General features: G+C 42.9%; 1 long non-coding RNA gene across 1 annotated transcript in view; it reads left to right on the plus strand.

Moving 5' to 3' along the window:
• The window catches only part of LOC135099120 (uncharacterized), a 29,812-nt gene extending 22,397 nt beyond the window's left edge, over positions 1-7,415 (plus strand). Inside the window, exon 3 of the long non-coding RNA XR_010267682.1 lies at positions 5,843-7,415. This is a non-coding gene — a long non-coding RNA (uncharacterized LOC135099120). The remainder of the gene's footprint in view (positions 1-5,842) is intronic.
• The last annotated feature ends 545 nt before the right edge of the window (positions 7,416-7,960 follow it).

The following is a 7,960-nucleotide window of genomic DNA, read 5'->3' on the forward strand; positions in this document are numbered from 1 at the left end:
TGATGTTAGTAAATTTGCGGATGACACAAAGATAGGTAGATTAATTAGGTCAGATTCGGATGCCATCGCCTTGCAGACAGACTTAGATAGAATGAATGAATGGACGGATAGATGGCAAATGCAATTTAATATCAATAAATGCAAAGTGCTTAGCGTAGGTAGAGGAAACCCACACAATAGGTACACATTAAACAACCAAACTGTGGTAGGTACAGGGTACGAGAAAGATTTAGGAGTTATAGTTAGCTCTGAACTCCGTCTAGGGAAACAATGCATAGAGGCCAGAAACAAGGCAAATAGGGTACTAGGATTCATTTTTAGGAGTGTTAAAAGTAGAAGGCCGGAAGTAATATTAAAGTTATACTTGGCGCTGGTCAGACCTCATCTAGACTACGCTGTGCAGTTCTGGTCCCCGCATTACAGGAAAGATATAGGTCTATTAGAATCAGTACAGAGGAGAATGACTAAAAGGATACAGGGGATGAGGAGTATTCCTTACGAAGCGAGGTTGAAGCGGTTAAATTTACATTCTCTAGAGAGACGTAGGTTAAGAGGGGACCTGATAGAAGTCTTTAAGTGGTATAAGGGTTATAACAAGGGAGATGTAAGCAAAATTCTTAGGATCAGCAACCAGGGTAGAACAAGAAATAACGGGTTCAAGCTTGAAAAATTTAGGTTTAGGAAGGAGATAGGAAAAATTGGTTCTCAAATAGAGTGGTAGATGAGTGGAACGGACTCAGTAATCAAAAAATTGGTTCTCAAATAGAGTGGTAGATGAGTGGAACGGACTCAGTAATCATGTAGTTAGTGCTAGGACACTAGAGAGCTTTAAGAGAAGATTAGACAAGTTTATGGATGGGGATAACAGATGGAAATAGGTAGGAGTGTTTCATACAGGGACTGCCACGTGTAAGCCTGGTCGCTTCTTGAAGCTTCCCTTATTTCTTATGTTCTTATGTTCTTATGCTGCTGCTGCTGCTGCTGCTGCTGCTGCTGCTGCTGTTGTGGCGTGGACTATAGAAACCGCGCAACACTAAAACTTCTATTCTGAGGCTCGTGTGCTGCCTGATAACGATTTGATTTCTGTATCCTGCAGTGAAGTAAAGACAAGTGGAATGGCTGAGCGAGAGGCCACGACACACACACACACACACACACACACACACACACACACGGATAGACAGACAGATAGATAAGTCACGTAATACATTAGATAACTATATACACACAAATTATATACATATTTACATTATATATATATATATATATATATATATATATATATATATATATATATATATATATATATATATATATATATATATATATATATATATATATATATATATATATATATATATACTTGTCAAATATGTTGCACACAGAACTTCACACACTAACTAGAAATAAACACACACACACACACACACACACACACACACACACACACACACACACACACATACCGTGCCGCCTGTCTCCCTCTCGCTCTCCTCATCCCCCGCTGCCCTGTCTGCCAGCTAATTATCGGAGATGTTGCCTAGCGACGGGAGATCCAGGGCGCGGGACGGGAAGATATTTGGTGCCAGTGACGGGATGGGATCTGAGGGCAGAGGCGGGAAGGAATGTGGGTCCAGGGACGGGAGATGTGGAGGCAGAGACGGGAGGAAATGTTGGAGGATATATTAGTTTTTGGAGGGAAGGTTATTATTATTATTATTATTAATATTATTATTGTTATTATTATTATTATTATTATTATTATTATTATTATTATTAGTTTTTGGAGGGAAGGTTATTATTATTATTATTATTAATATTATTATTGTTATTATTATTATTATTATTATTATTATTATTATTATTATTATTATTATTATTATTATTATTATCATTATTGCTATTATTATCTTTATTATCATTATTATATTACTTATTGTTATTGACATAAGTTTGCTTCTGCTGCTGAGAGAGAGAGAGAGAGAGAGAGAGAGAGAGAGAGAGAGAGAGAGAGAGAGAGAGAGAGAGAGAGAGAGAGAGAGAGAGAGGATAGACCCAATAGAGGCCTCCTCTATTGGAGGAGGCAGTAGACACCTGCCGAAACGATAATTACTCCCAGTGAGGTGTGCAGCACTGTTCAGGGGGTGCTGTGAACTTATCATTAAACCCAGCTGTGACCTCACTGAACGTTTCCCTTTGTGTCTCACAACACAAGGGGGTAGTCACAGCCTGCCCTCTAAAGACAACTCTCTTCCTCCACACAAAACTACAAGCACCTAATAACACACACACCCTTCACTCAAAAAATTTTAAAATCATGGCGACTCCTACACCAGCCTCGGAGTCCCCATCTGGGGAGGGGACCATAAATGTCCCCAGGTCGGACTGCCTTTCCGTCGACGACCCTAAGTGTCTTGACACCCCCCTCAACTTTTTCTTCATTAACTTCTGCAACATTCGCGGTCTAAGATCTAATTTTCAATCTGTAGAACACCACCTCTCCTCTTCTAAACCTCATCTTCTTTTCCTCACTGAAACTCAGGTGTCTGAGGCAACTGACAGTAGCCCCTTTTCTGTTCCCTCCTACTTTCTCTATCCTCATTTTCGATCCAAAGCTGGATGCTGCGTTTATGTGCGCAATGACTTAATCTGCTCTCGTGCCCACGCTCTTGAATCTTCCGAGTTTTCCACCATCTGGCTACGACTACAGAGTCATTCTCATACTAAATTTATCTGTGCTGTATACCTCTCTCCTAACTCCTCTGACTATAAGAAATTCTTTGACTACTTAACTTCCAAAGTGGAGCACATTCTGACCCTCTTCCCTTTTGCAGAGATCTCCATTCTTGGAGACTTCAATGTTCACCACCAGCTTTGGCTTTCCTCTCCCTTCACTGACCATCCTGGTGAACTAGCCTACAACTTTGCTATCCTCCATGACCTAGAGCAATTGGTGCAACACCCTACTCGTATTCCTGACCGTCTTGGAGATACGCCCAACATTCTTGACCTTTTCCTGACCTCTAATCCTTCTGCTTATGCTGTCACCCTTTCTTCTCCGTTGGGCTCCTCCGATCACAATCTCATATCTTTATCTTGTCCTATCACTCCAATCCCTCCTCAGGATCCCCCTAAGCGAAGGTGCCTCTGGCGTTTTGCCTCTGCTAGTTGGGGGGACCTGAGGAGGTATTTTGCTGATTTTCCTTGGAATGACTACTGCTTCCGTGTCAGAGACCCGTCTTTGTGTGCTGAGCGCATAACAGAGGTGATAGTGTCTGGCATGGAGGCGTACATTCCTCACTCTTTTTCTCGTCCTAAACCTTCTAAACCTTGGTTTAACACAGCTTGTTCTCGTGCTATACATGATAGAGAGGTGGCCCACAAAAGGTACTTAAGCCTTCCTTCACCAGAATCTCATGCACTTTATATTTCTGCCCGGAACCATGCCAAGTCTGTTCTCCAACTAGCCAAAAACTCCTTCATTAACAGAAAATGTCAAAACCTTTCAAGATCTAACTCCCCTCGTGATTTCTGGCATCTAGCCAAAAATATCTCCAATAACTTTGCTTCTTCTTCTTTCCCTCCTCTACTTCAACCAGATGGCACCACTGCTATCACATCTATTTCTAAAGCTGAACTCTTTGCTCAAACCTTAGCTAAAAACTCTACCTTGGACGATTCTGGGCTTGTTCCTCCCTCTCCTCCACCCTCTGACTACTTCATGCCACGTATTAAAATTCTTCGTAATGATGTTTTCCATGCCCTCGCTGGCCTAAACCCTCGGAAGGCTTATGGACCTGATGGGGTCCCTCCTATTGTTCTCCGAAACTGTGCCTCCGTGCTTGCACCTTGCCTAGTCAAACTCTTTCAGCTCTGTCTGTCAACATCTACCTTTCCTTCTTGCTGGAAGTTTGCCTACATTCAACCTGTTCCTAAAAAGGGTGACCGCTCTAATCCCTCAAACTACCGTCCTATTGCTTTAATTTCCTGCTTATCTAAAGTTTTTGAATCTATCCTCAACAGGAAGATTCTTAAACATCTATCACTTCACAACCTTCTATCTGATCGCCAGTATGGGTTCCGTCAAGGCCGCTCTACTGGTGATCTTCTGGCTTTCCTTACTGAGTCTTGGTCATCCTCTTTTAGAGACTTTGGTGAAACTTTTGCTGTTGCCTTGGACATATCAAAAGCCTTTGATAGAGTCTGGCACAAAGCTTTGATTTCCAAACTACCCTCCTACGGTTTCTATCCTTCTCTCTGTAACTTCATCTCAAGTTTCCTTTCTGACCGTTCTATTGCTGCTGTGGTAGACGGTCACTGTTCTTCTCCTAAATCTATTAACAGTGGTGTTCCTCAGGGTTCTGTCCTGTCACCCACTCTCTTCTTATTATTCATTAATGATCTTCTAAACCAAACTTCTTGTCCTATCCACTCCTATGCTGATGATACCACCCTGCACTTTTCCACGTCTTTTCATAGACGTCCAACCCTTCAGGAGGTAAACATATCACGCAGGGAAGCCACAGAACGCCTGACTTCTGATCTTTCTAAAATTTCTGATTGGGGCAGAGCAAACTTGGTATTGTTCAATGCCTCAAAAACTCAATTCCTCCATCTATCAACTCGACACAATCTTCCAGATAACTATCCCCTCTTCTTCAATGACACTCAACTGTCCCCCTCTTCTACACTGAACATCCTCGGTCTGTCCTTTACTTATAATCTGAACTGGAAACTTCACATCTCATCTCTAGCTAAAACAGCTTCTATGAAGTTAGGTGTTCTGAGACGTCTCCGCCAGTTTTTCTCACCCCCCTAGCTGCTAACTCTGTACAAGGGCCTTATCCGTCCATGTATGGAGTATGCTTCACATGTCTGGGGGGGTTCCACTCATACTGCTGTTCTAGACAGGGTGGAATCAAAAGCTTTTCGTCTCATCAACTCCTCTCCTCTAACTGACTGTCTTCAGCCCCTCTCTCACCGCCGCAATGTTGCATATCTAGCTGTCTTCTACCGCTATTTTCATGCCAACTGCTCTTCTGATCTTGCTAACTGCATGCCTCCCCTCCTCCCGCGGCCTCGCTGCACAAGACTTTCTTCTTTCTCTCACTCCTATTCTGTCCACCTCTCTAACGCAAGAGTTAACCAGTATTCTCAATCATTCATCCCTTTCTCTGGTAAACTCTGGAACTCCTTGCCTGCTTCTGTATTTCCACCTTCCTATGACTTGAATTCCTTCAAGAGGGAGGTTTCAAGACACTTATCCACCAATTTTTGACCACTGCTTTGACCCTTTTGGGGGACTGGCATTTCAGTGGGCATTTTTTTTATTGGATTTTTGTTGCCCTTGGCCAGTGTCCTTCCTACATAAAAAAAAAAAAAAAAAGACGGAGGATGGAGTGACAGGCGAGGGAGGGACGGAGGAGAGGGAGATGGGGGGGGAGTGTATAGCGGGGAAATTGATCCTCCACAACAAGTATGTCACGATCTATTGTGTTCATGGTAAGGGATCGCCTTTTGCTTCACCACTAAGGGCTACCCTAGTGCAGGATTACCGTGTGTTTGCAGCGTGTAAGAAAAAAGTAACATTGACACCTTTGATCTGGTCTCTGGGTGGACATACGGCTCGCCGCTACAAAGGCAAAACTAATATCATAGTAAGACTAACTTTGTTGTGATGACCACGTGAGGTGTTGGGAGAAGCCACTGCCTGCCTCAGTACAGAGTTGTGTTCGCTGCGTCAAGAGTTGTGTTATCTTCCTCAGCGCTTCTGCAATGCTCCTAGTGTCCTGAGGCGGCAGCAATCCCATGTTTACTTTTCGTTTGCTCTTCTCTCGTCCAGCATCTCACACACCTGCACATCAGAGGCCACACAGTCACCATACCCACGCACTGCACGCCGCTGCACGCCCTGGCTACTGCTCACGGGTTGTGTTTTCAAATTACAAGCAGTAACCAAACGGTCCCACATTGGACCTTCGCGCGCCAAGTAGTGACGTCAAGTTTGCTGCTGGCGGAGAGACACACCTCCCTGACGGTGAGACGGTGCCACCTCATCATTCATTTCCTGCATTGTTTTATCCTTATATGTGATTTTTTTAATCTGTGATGGTTTCTGATGAAACTTACAGTGTTATCATAGCATAATTTTAAGGGTTTATAAGGACAGTGGATGTACGTATAGTTTAGTAACATCACTACCTCATCGTAACTATACTACTTGCCTCCGCCCCTCCCTCTCTCCTTTCCTCCTTTCGTCCCTCCTTCCTTCAACCGTCTCTTCCCTACGCCTTCCCACCGCCGCATATCCAGACACCTCTGTGCACCACAACAAATTTGAAAAGAGGATATGCAGGGAAGAGTTTCAAGTCATAGTAAAATATTGGTAACACTTCAGAAGACGTGGAAGAAATCGTATTCAATCTTATGTAGGCTGCTCATATATTCATAATCCTATATACAGGTTTGGGCGTGTCTTGTATTACGCATGTCATCTTTCCTTTTCGTTATCGTTGTTGTTATGGTTCTTCTCCTCCTCCTCCTCCTCCTCTTCCTCTTCCTCCTCCTCCTCCTCTTCCTCCTCCTCTTGCAGCACTGAATCTGAGATGCTTGGGGTTACTCCATCTTCGTAACGCTTCCCCTTAAGGCAAATCTTTTCGATATTGGAACACTTCCCGCCACGGACGAGTGACAACCCCGCGCGTCCTGACAACCCTAGGAATCCAATAAGTGTCGCCAGAATTTACGACGCTTCGTGAATAGAATGAAGTAGATGGCGACCTGGCAGCGCTACCCCCGCTAAATCCAGTAATAGTGGAAGTAATAGCAGGAGTATTAGTACGTACGGAGCGGTTTAAGCAGTAGTAGCAGTAGTAGTAGTAGTAGTAGTAGTAGTAGTAGTAGTAGTAGTAGTGGATAGTAGCAGCCTCAATGATAACAAAAAGCAACACTATAGGCAAAGTTACATTGTGTGCGTTTGTATCATCTGTCTATTCAGCTGTAAATGTACCCCATGTGTGAGTGTGTGTGTGTGTATGTATGTATGTGTGTGTGTGTGTGTGTGTTGTGCTACACCAGTGAGCTCAGCCACAGTGGTATATCACGGTGTGTGCCGGTGTGTGCGTGGCGTGTGGTACCTCTGACAGCGTCCATCATGAAAAAATGCTTTGAACTCCGGAACAACTTGTCGACAGGGAATAATGTCCAGCCCCGAAACGATGCCGCTCAGATGGACTGTAACACATCGCCCCAAATCGTATTAGTCGCCTGGTATTATGTTACCGTCAGAATGTAGCATCGATTACGTCATTAAAACCCCTACAGGTTAGATATTCCTGCAGCAAGGTTACGTCAATATCGATCGGTTATTGAAATATTTTCACGACATGAGCGAAATCATACTGTATATCACTAGAATCTATAGAGATTTAACAGAAGCTTTAAAATCATAGAAAAGTTAATATTGATGAATGTCCTTAGAAAAAAAAAAGAATATCACCAAATGATAATGAGAGACGTTCGTTTCAAAACTTAAGTGACAATGTATTTTGCATATCTTTCTGAAGAATTACTGTACTGTTGCTGGAGAGGAATGAGTCACAAGCAAATGCTGTAATAGAGAATAAAGTGAGTCCGCTTCATAGGTGAGGTAAATATTTCAACCAAAAATGTTTTCAAAATATCATAGCGTGTAATATTATTTACTTATTTACTTGTTATTACATTCATTCCTTTATCCCAGTGACGAGCTGTAAAAATGTGCTTGTATTTCCATTCCATTCTTTCTAACTGAAATGTACACCTTTGCCTATTCAACTCTCTCTCTCTCTCTCTCTCTCTCTCTCTCTCTCTCTCTCTCTCTCTCTCTCTCTCTCTCTCTCTCTCTCTCTCTTTAAGGTAACATTGGGCAACTATATGCATATATACAGTAGATATGAATAGAAACATTCATAACAAGTGT

This window comes from Scylla paramamosain, unplaced genomic scaffold (assembly GCF_035594125.1).
Source record: "Scylla paramamosain isolate STU-SP2022 unplaced genomic scaffold, ASM3559412v1 Contig105, whole genome shotgun sequence".
Classification (NCBI taxonomy): domain Eukaryota; kingdom Metazoa; phylum Arthropoda; class Malacostraca; order Decapoda; family Portunidae; genus Scylla; species Scylla paramamosain.